Source organism: Tiliqua scincoides, chromosome 1, assembly GCF_035046505.1.
Source record: "Tiliqua scincoides isolate rTilSci1 chromosome 1, rTilSci1.hap2, whole genome shotgun sequence".
In the NCBI taxonomy this organism is placed as follows: domain Eukaryota; kingdom Metazoa; phylum Chordata; class Lepidosauria; order Squamata; family Scincidae; genus Tiliqua; species Tiliqua scincoides.
The window spans coordinates 238,840,334-238,850,368 of NC_089821.1; positions in this window are offsets into that span (position 1 = coordinate 238,840,334).

Sequence of the window (10,035 nt, forward strand, 5' to 3'; positions counted from 1 at the left end):
AGTAGGGCTGGGGAAAACCTCTGACTGAATTCCTAAAGAGCCACTGCCAGTTGGTGTTGACAATACTGAGCTAGATGGACCAGTGAATGGATAAAGCAGCTTGCTGTGTTCGTACTGCACAAAAATAATGACTAGTAAATGTAGCTCAAGAGTTTAATGCAAATTACATTATTGACCAGATGCACACTAAATGGTGGGAAAGTGGAATGGAATGGAAACATGGCCATGAAGAGGGGCTGTAGCTGAGAAGTATTCAGCTCAACTCCTCTTCCCAACTGGTTTTACCATACCTTTCTTTCTGGGATTCTATTTCCTCTCTCAGAACCCAATCCTATCCTTTTTCCCACCATAGCAGGCAGCTGTGCCAAAACAGGCTGTGCTGTATGCTGTGGTGGAGGGGCAGATTGGGAGGCCTGGGAAAGAAAAGGGAAAATATTGTCCCTTACCTCTCTGTAAGCCTCCTGCTTGCCAATAGGCCTCCTCAGACCTGTACCAGCTCTTTAGCTGGCACAAGTCCGAGGAGACAAAGAGGACATGTCAGTTGCTCCAAATGTGGATAGCATCCAGCAGAAGTAGACTACATTAGATGCCACCTCCTTCTGCCTCTGTCACACCTCCCACCCGTCCCCTGTTCCACCCTCCCTGTCAACTCACTTTTGTCAGCATGCACTCTTGACCCTGCCGCTGTGTGCGGGGCCACTCCAGTAGTACCCCAGAAGTGCATTGTTTTGTGTGTTGCCAGAGCACCATTCTCAACAACCATAAAGCAGCTACCTTTTCTGGAACATAACCACTTTAGTTCTGGTTAGAACCATGTCAGTTCTAATTGTGGTTAGTTCTAACCATGTTAGTTCTGGCAGCAGTAGAGTGCTGTCACTCTTCATCTTTTACAACACTCTCTCCATCCTGTTTTCGCCAATCCTGCATTGTAACTCAGTAGTGCTTCCAGAGACAGTGATTATGCCGACTGTTGCTTAGTTGTGTATACCACATTCATTCTCAAACATCTCCTTCCAAGATTTGTTAAGCACTATAGTCCTTATCTATAACATCCACAAGGTCGCCAGTTCGAGGCCACCGGCACCGTGCGACCTTGAACCAGCTGACAAGCTGAAGCCGAGCTATTCCATCTGCTCTGAGCGTGGGAGGATGGAGGCCAGAATGTGAAGCCAGATCGGAATGAAACACCTTGAATGTAGTGGTTCTTGAAAGAAAGAACCTTCTTTCAAATTGTAAAAATCCCTATTTAATAAGGGATTTAAATAAAAGCCTGCCTATGTAAACCGCCTTGAATAAAGTCTTGAATAAAGACCAAGAAAGGCGGTATATAAATACCTGTTAATATTATTATTATTATTATCTCTTACCTTAGTGTGATGTGGGTTGGTAGCTAGGCATACAAATGGGTCTGAAATGAGAATGGAGTAATGAGATTGGAGTAATGGCTATTGATGCCATAAAGATACTAATACAGCATGTTATGTTCCTTCTAGGGAGAGGGGCATCTTGAGGATGGGGTTTGAAAGATTGCAAAGGCCCTGCCAATGTGAATTACCTTCTTCACAGTTTTTCAGCAGCAGCTCTTTTGCCTGTGCCAACAAAATGGATCAGGAGATAGATTTTGCAGAAGTGTGGAACATTCTAATATAAGATTCTTAGTAGTCTGAATTTCTATGAACAGGTAATTTTGAATGATAAGAGAACTGGAGAAGTAAATATGCATGTCTAATGTCCTTTGGGCCTTAGCAGAAGTTTGAATCGCTGATTTTGAGGCATATCAAGGATAATGTCGTCCAGTCTCTTGCAGCAGCTAACGTAGTATTTGCTGATCAAAATGATGCACTGCCTCCCCTTTTGTCCCAGAAGTAATTGTGGTGGCATGATGATGTCAGCGCAGTTACTTCTGGAATGCTCGGGGCTGCTTTGGAAGAAGCTGCTGGCCTCATTCCAAGTGACCATGCCTTGAATGGCAGTTGTGGGGGGGCAGGAAGTGGCTTTTTACAATTCGCCATGAGGATCGCAGTGAGGGCGGCACTGCCATCCCCCATGGAGTGCCACCTGGGGTCACAGCACTCCTGTGACTTGCTCTCAGAAATGCAACCGGTGGCTATCAAGCCTCTTTCCTTTTGCAGAATTGTCATCTTAGCATAAACTGCACTGTGCAGTATGTATTACACAAGGGGAACAGTGGCGTATAGGAAACACAAGCATGTAAAAAGCTGTGTGAGGTAGTTTCTCACACAGTTCATTAGATTTCAACTGTATGATTGGGGCACCCGCCACTCCCAACAGCAGGAGGATTGAGCTGGCATGTATGGAGGTGTCACCTCCTAGGAAGACACTTTATGCAATCGACTTCTGATGTGGAAAATCTCCCATGTTTATCATGCTGCAAGTGAACTATGTGAATTGGCTCACAGTGAATACTTTAGCTCCTGTCCTAATTCACTATCATTATAAGTGAGGTTATACTTCTCTTTTGTACAAAATGTTTTGAAAATATAATCCAAAATAACAACTGTGTTCTATCCAATGGCATCACTGGCTTGAATTCAAATTGTGATCAACTAAACAGTTCAACTCTTTTTGCTGCAGCGGCACAATTCAAGTAGATGCAACTCTGATGACATCATTAGCCCTGGCGTGTTTGCTTTTTCTTCTTCTGTAAGTAACTGGTATGCAGACCAAATCCAATTTAGGGTAAAGGGATTTAATGCTCCCCCCACTGTGGTCCTGATCAGGACAGCCCACCGCAAATTATTAAATATTAAGCGCATTTATATACTCGACAAACAAACAAGTTCACAACAACAACAAAGAACTTAGTTCAACGAACAAGTTCACAAAGCTATTTACATAGCAAAATAAATCAATTAATGGTTCCATTAATCTAAAAAGATGCAGAAAAATCACCAGCAAACCACCATGGGAAAAGATACTATGTTGAGATGAATCAGGAAAATTGTTCTTTCCCTGATAAATATGAGAGCACAATTTTAAAAGATGCCTCTTTTCTCAGTTGGCAGGTATCGCATATTCTCAGTTTATCATGTCTGTTATTTGCCCTGGGAAAAACACTCCAGTGGAGTCAGTGAAAGGCTTTATTGCCAGAGTAAACAGCACATGTGGCAGGGTGGTGGTGGCGGCAATCTAAATGCAAGCACACCACTTCACTTTCAAATGTCAGTTTTCACCTAATCTATTTCATTTTTTTTAAAATAAGAGAAATAAGGTCAAACCCACTCTTATGTTCTGTTAAATCCAGACAATTACCTTCATTTCTCTCAGTGTCAATGATCAGGTAACCTGAGCCATAATTTCAGAGTGGGCAACATGCTGAGCTAACTTTGGGGAAGGTCAGGGTTAGCACAGCTGTCCTCTGACCAAGCAACATCAGGATGATTTTGTGACCTTGCCCCACTGAGGGAAACTCTCTCATTGATGCCTGTGGAGAAAGAAAAAGACAGCAGCCTTCCAAGAGCTGATCCACCGAAAGGTGAACTGGTGGGCTTCTGGGCAACCCATCTGCATCTGTTTGCCCCAGTAAAGGAACTAATCGCCCAAATTCAGGCTCTTATCCAAAGAAACACCTTCAAGGAATTGCTCTGGCTTGTAAGTGAACATAGGCTGGGCTTTATCTCCTTTATAAACCATTTATGGGGCAATCCTATCCTGCTTGGATAGGTAAGTAATTGGCAGGAGGGAGCTCATCAGGGAGTGCCTCAATTACAGGACTTCGTCCATTTCTCTCTCCAAGTCCCCCCCCCCAAAGGCAATGGTGGACCTCCAATTCGGTTGATGGGCCAAAGGCCCCGGGCGCAGGGCCTTGAGCACATTTAGGACCCCGCAGAAGCCTCTCTGAGGTTCCCAACTGGGTCAGAAACAGTGCTTCTGGTTTTCAGAAGCACAGTTTAAAGCATCAGGGATTCTTCAGGAAGTTTCCCTGATGCATCCTGGAGTCACACGAGGCACTGTGTGCTCCAGATAAGTGGGGGGGGGGAGCAGATTTGCAGGGGGGGCAGCAGCATCCCATGGGTGCGCCATCGCAGACCTTTGCCCGGCGCATGCGACTGGAGAGATCCACCACTGCCAGAAGGGGGAAGGGATCATTGTAGAACATGGAAACAATCTGTTGCCTCAATCTCCAATTCTCCCCTCCAGTTAGGGGTAATTAATTGTGCACTTGCTAAGTAATCCTCCCTATTCAGCAGGTGGCAGCAATGTCCGCTGCATAGAGGATAGTATGTTTAAGTATGCTTCTGTGGTGGTTGGTCCACAAGGTGGTCTGTTGGCCATAACTCCCCAGATGCAAATGAACTTTACCCTGACCGCATGGTGGAGACAAACAGCACAGCTAATGAGCACCTAAGAGGGGAGTTGCCACTGCTGCATGACACATTTGTACTTGGAGGGACCGAGCCAGGAGTCATGGAGCAGAACAAACAGAAACTGGAGTCAGAGTCTCCCACACTGGGTGGTGAGTACATTGTCTCCATCAATAGTGTATCTCCAACCACAGACATCATGGAAACCACCAATGGGAGAGCAGAGCAGGCTGAGGTATGTATAATGGAGGAGCACTTAGAAGGCAGCACTCCTTCTTACATACTCATTTGCCAAGCCCTAATGAGCAGGGACGACCCATTGCAGCAGCTCCCCATTACTCATTACCACCCTCTCTCTCTCGTCTTTCTACAGGCAACCAGGCAGCCACAAATATGCACAGAAGCCAATATATTCTGAATCCAGAGTGTCATGCAAACCACAAGTGAGGCCTACAGCTGCAGTGGCTATTGCGAAGCCAGTTGTTCCTCTGGGGGGGTCAGCACTGAGTCATTCTAGCAAGGGATCTTTCAGGGTGCATGACAGACAAGTGCAGCCATACCTAGCGTGGAGATGCAATGATAAGGCAAGTGGCATCTCAATTTGTCATGCAAAATAATGGCTGAAGTCATCCAGTCAGGCTTGGAAAATCAAAATATTTTCCTCAGACTCTGAAAATAGCTCAGTTATTCCTTTCAAAGTTCAATTCTGAACCAGACTGGACTCCCTTGCATCCCTAATGCTATCATGTGAAGTTACAGGGTTTGATCCCTTACTCCAACATTTATTACTTGCTTGATACAAGTATCTGATTTGGCGTTTATTTTTTTGTTGAACTTTAACTATGATTGCAGTATTTCCAGTAATTGTTTAAGGGAACTCTGTTTTCATTCATTCTCAATAGGCATCTTTTTCAGAGATTGTTTAATCGATATCAAGTGAATAGCTCCCTGTTGCCTTTGTAGAGTTTAATTTTGTTCTGATATTGATGAAAAGTCATTTGACTAATATATGGGCTACATGTCCTCTAATTAAGCCTTCTTACAATTAGGTGTAATTTTGGTTGCTACTACTTCAGACCACATGGTCTCTGTTCTTTGACTAATAATTCTCATTATATAATATTGTATAGATAAACATGTTTTTCAGTATATTGTTTTACTGCATTCAGTATATTGTTTAACCTGTTTCTACTCAGTGCTCAAATGAGACAGTACCTGCATTCATTAGATATCAGAAGGGTATCTAGTTTCATTTACCACACATGCAAGATTTCAAGCTGGACCTCACTTGTGTGTAAGTTTGGATAAAAGAACAAAGAGAGAAGAGCTTCTGCACAAACTCTTTCCAGGTGGATTCTCTCAGCCATTTTTAGCCTAGTTCAATCTCTTTTGGAAATGTATGCAGATTCTACAAGAGCCCAAGTTGCATCTGCAGCTGTCTTGAAAGGTGTTATGATGGAAGACAGCTGTAAAACAGCAGTGGGGGCCTTGCCACTGATTTGTCTTTTTAAAATCAAGCATTGCTCCATAGGTGTCAGAGCTAGAAAAGAAACAGCTGTTGGGACAATAGTGTTCTGTCCTTCTTTTCATAAGTCCTTTATTCCCACCATCCGCTAAATCACCTTCCTAGTTTCTCACTGTGTGGTGAACAAGAGCCATGAATAAGAAAATGAGGTTGCATTTACCTGTTTCAGTGGCTATGTGCAGTTAAAATCCCTTCCACCTTTTCCACCAGACAACCTGGCACCATATGTTTGATAGCTTTCAGAGCAGCTCAGTGAAGGAATTGCATTTGTGGGCTCAATCCAAAGTGGTGCTTTTGGTCTTTAAAGCCCTAAATGGCCTTGAACCAGGAGAGGTGAAAGATCACCTTTAGCCACATGAACCAGTTTTGATTTCCATGTGATGTTCTTCTTTGAGTGCCCTCTCCATCCAAGGTTCAGTGGGTGGGTTCTGCAGAGAGGTGCCCAAACTGTTCAGTGCTCCTAAGTGTGCCCGCCTGCTGCTTTACTGTTATATTTTTAAGTGCCAGACAAAGTCCTTCCTGTTCTTTTAAGTTTTTAATGGCATTTTATTGCTTTTATGATTCCTTGATCTCCTCCCCATTTGTGGGGATTCAGTAACTACTAGCAGATCTGTAAAGTGTTTAAGCAGTACCTTTTTTTATTTAAAGGGCTACTATTTGTATTTGTCTTGATTTTACTGTTCTTGTTGGTCTGAAATATTGATTGTTAGGTACCTTGGGGCTTTAGTGAGAAGTCAGTATATAACATTCTAAGTAAATGAACAAATAAATAAACAAGTGGAGGTGGGTACACCTAGTTCCCCTCCTCCATGTGTCGGCGCACTTCCATGTGCTGACGTGGCTTACTCCTGAGGAGGTGCAAACGTGCTTTACGGCATGTTTGTGACCCTCCTGGGTGGGTGCGAGGGACTCATTCTCAGGATTGCGCCCTCAGTGTGATTTGGGACAAAATCAATTTTAAATTCAGCATGTTTTTTTTATTTGGGCTGAATTGAGATTCAAAACTTCCCTTTAAACAGCATTAAAAACCCAGGTTAGGAGATGAGACTCTATGGGGAGGGGAGAGAGGAATCTGTAAAAGACAACAACCCTTTCCAATCAAGCACTGGGTTTAAACCTATTAGCACTGGAACCCCCTTTTTACAATTACACACCATCAGGACCCACCTAGCTTTATAAGACTAAAAAAGCAAGAAGTCTTACCAGCTCAAGATTCTTTTTACTGTATTATGGGGGGGGGGCTGCCTTCTGAAGCACTTGTTGAGCTCCATGTACATAGGATTGGGACCATTCTGGTAGTCTTGCACTCCTCTTTGTCTGATCTTTCACAACAGCCAAGGCTTGTTTGCTTACTCATAAGTAAACACAAACATGTGGCTTAGTTTCGCTTAGTCACAAGTATCGCTCAGTTTCACTTTCAATAGGGTTCCATGCATTTTGCTCATCTGCTCATCTGCTATCAACTTGTCTATTGCAGCTTTGCATTCTACTCACAATCAGGCAGGGCACTCCCTTGCTGTCACTGCCCATCTGTAAACAGAGTGAGAGAGGATTTAGAGAGAAGAGAGAGCCAGGAGAGAAGCAGCGAGAGGGAGGAGGGTCATGTGCAGCATCTGTGAGACTTATTAGGATGACCTGATCCTTAGCAGCTCTAAGCAGAAGTAGTCCTACTTTAGCTGGTCATTCAGTGAGGGTTCCACCTCCTCACCAGCCATGGTAGAAAGCACAATCACTATGAACTGCCTCCCCCCTTCCCTGTCTCCTCTCCCTCACTGGGCTTGTGCAGCCAATTGTAAGGCAAGAATCCCCTTTACTCCTCCTTCTGCCCTCCCCCAGCCAAAGAAAATATAAAACCTTCCATCCTGCCACCAATGATCATCTGTTCCATCCCTTCTAGCAGAGAGCCCACTTCTGCCTCCTCCCCTCCTGCTTGGATGCAAATGCAAACATTAACCTCCCTGCTGCTCACCTGGTCTGAATAGTGGCCCCACAAGGTTTTTCACACCACAGAAACAGTAAGCAAGCAGACACAGACAGACTCGAGTTTGCATGTGTAGGAATGAGTGCCGAGTCAGGGGCCCCTGACTTGAGTGTTTTTCTGACTTTTCCATGCATGTGACTCATGAGTCAGCAAAAAATGTGCATTTTTGCAACTCGTCTGAGTCATCCAAGTTGAGTTCCCAACCCTGCAATCAGGTCAACACCCATCAAATGGGTCGCAACCCACAGTTTGAGAAACTCTGTATAGGGTGTTAATGCTAACATGCCTGTATTTATGAAACTGAGCTGCTGAGGGAAAAATGCCTGATACTGTGGGTTTCATGGCAAGACAGTGAGGCTTGGTATCACTATTCTTTCCTATGGTAACTTTATGCACATCCCTATTTAGGCGCACATCCCTATTTAGGCTATGACAATCTACTTTTCTCAATAAAGTGCTAGACTCAGTTTGCCTTACTCATGACACTGCAAGAAAATAGCCATATACAGATGGAGCCTATTTATCCGCGTTAGTTCCGTTCTGTGACTCGGCAGGATTAACAAAAAACACGTTGTGCTAAATTCCATAGAGTTAAGCAAATACACTGTAGCCTGACACTTCCGGATGGAAAGAAACTAAGGCAGCTGTTATCAATCCCCTTCCCTCTGCTCCACTCCTTCACCTCCCCCTTTCATAGGTGGGATGCTGAGCTTTTAAGAATCCAGTCCTATGCGTTTCTACTGAGAAGTAAGCCCCATTGTAGTCAATGGGGCTTACTCCCAGGAAAGTGTGGAGAGGATTGTAGGTTAAATCTCATGCTTTACTTGGTAGGAATGCTTGCTTGTGTCCGTGATAGCCTGCACCATGGGGGGGGGGGTTGCTTGTGTCAGTGATTGCCTGCACCATCTCAATGGTGGGGGGAATCTGGCAAACACTCCTTGTGTTTGTTAAAGCAATCCCCTCTGTTGCTACCACACCTGCCCCTGTGTGAGTGAGTGAGTGAGTGAGTGTGTGTGTGTGTGTGTGAGAGAGAGAGAGAGAGAGAGAGTGCGTGCGTGCATGCATGCATGCATGTGCGTGCGCACGCTCCACCTTGCTGCACGTGTTCTGGCTACAGAGATTTTCAGTCCCCCCTTCCCTTCTTCAGCCTCTTTGCTGGCTCAGGGGCTCCAGGAGTGTTACTGTTCCTTTGCAAGGGGAACCTCTTCAAGGGCTCCAGGGCTACTTCCCTGCCTTTGCGAGGCAGAGCCTTTTTGCAGTGTTTTAGGCTGCCTGGAAATGGAGTAAGATGCCAGTGCAGGGCAAGGGAGGCAAAGGTGTGTGTGACTTTCAGTTCCCCCCACCCCATTCACCTTGAGACAAATCCGCAGATAAAAAATCGGTGGATAAATAGGCTGCACCTGTATAGCATGCTCTATTTTCTTTCATTGACATTTTGTACCAAAGCTCATCTCTCCCAAGGGGTGGACCTCTAATTTTATAGTAGAAGAATATCTCCCACTTCTCAAGGCAAGAGAAGTCTATTGCATGCACATGTGTCATTGCATCATTCTGAATTTACTCATCTCTGTAGCACAGTAGTGTTTGATTTGAATCCTTCTAGTATTATGTAATAACGATGGCAAAAGCATGAAGGAGGCTAGTCAGGTATGTAATCAGAAAGTGAGCTGTTCTACAGGAAGGCCCTTGTCTTTCAACACAAAGTAGTTATGTACAACATCTATGTGCATTTGCCTACAGATCTACTAATAGGTGCCTTGCAGTTTGTTTCTGTTCTGGCCCAATTGAATCAGGAATGGTACAAAACTTTTTATTTTGAAGTAGAGTGGCTGGCATTTAGCTTGTGAAGATTCAGATGCTCGAACCAATGAATCAGTGCAATGTGTTGTATGTGCAGCCAGTGCCAAACTAGTTTGAACCTTAGTTCAAAAGACAGCCATTGGGCCAGTGGTTCTCAAACTCGTGGGTCGTGACCCACCAGTTTGTGTAAAGGTTCTGTCACACCTTTAAGGTGTGGGGGTAGGGGAGAGGCAGCGATGCAATCCCCAGGATCATGTCACTAAGGAGGGGTGAGGGGGGTTGCTTTCCACTTACTTGTAAATAGATAGGGCTGCTGGAGCCTGCAGGAGGTGCGGGGTGTCCTGTGCAGCCCTCCGCAGCGCTCCCTGAGGCTTAGAATGTTCAAATGGCACTATTGAAAAGCA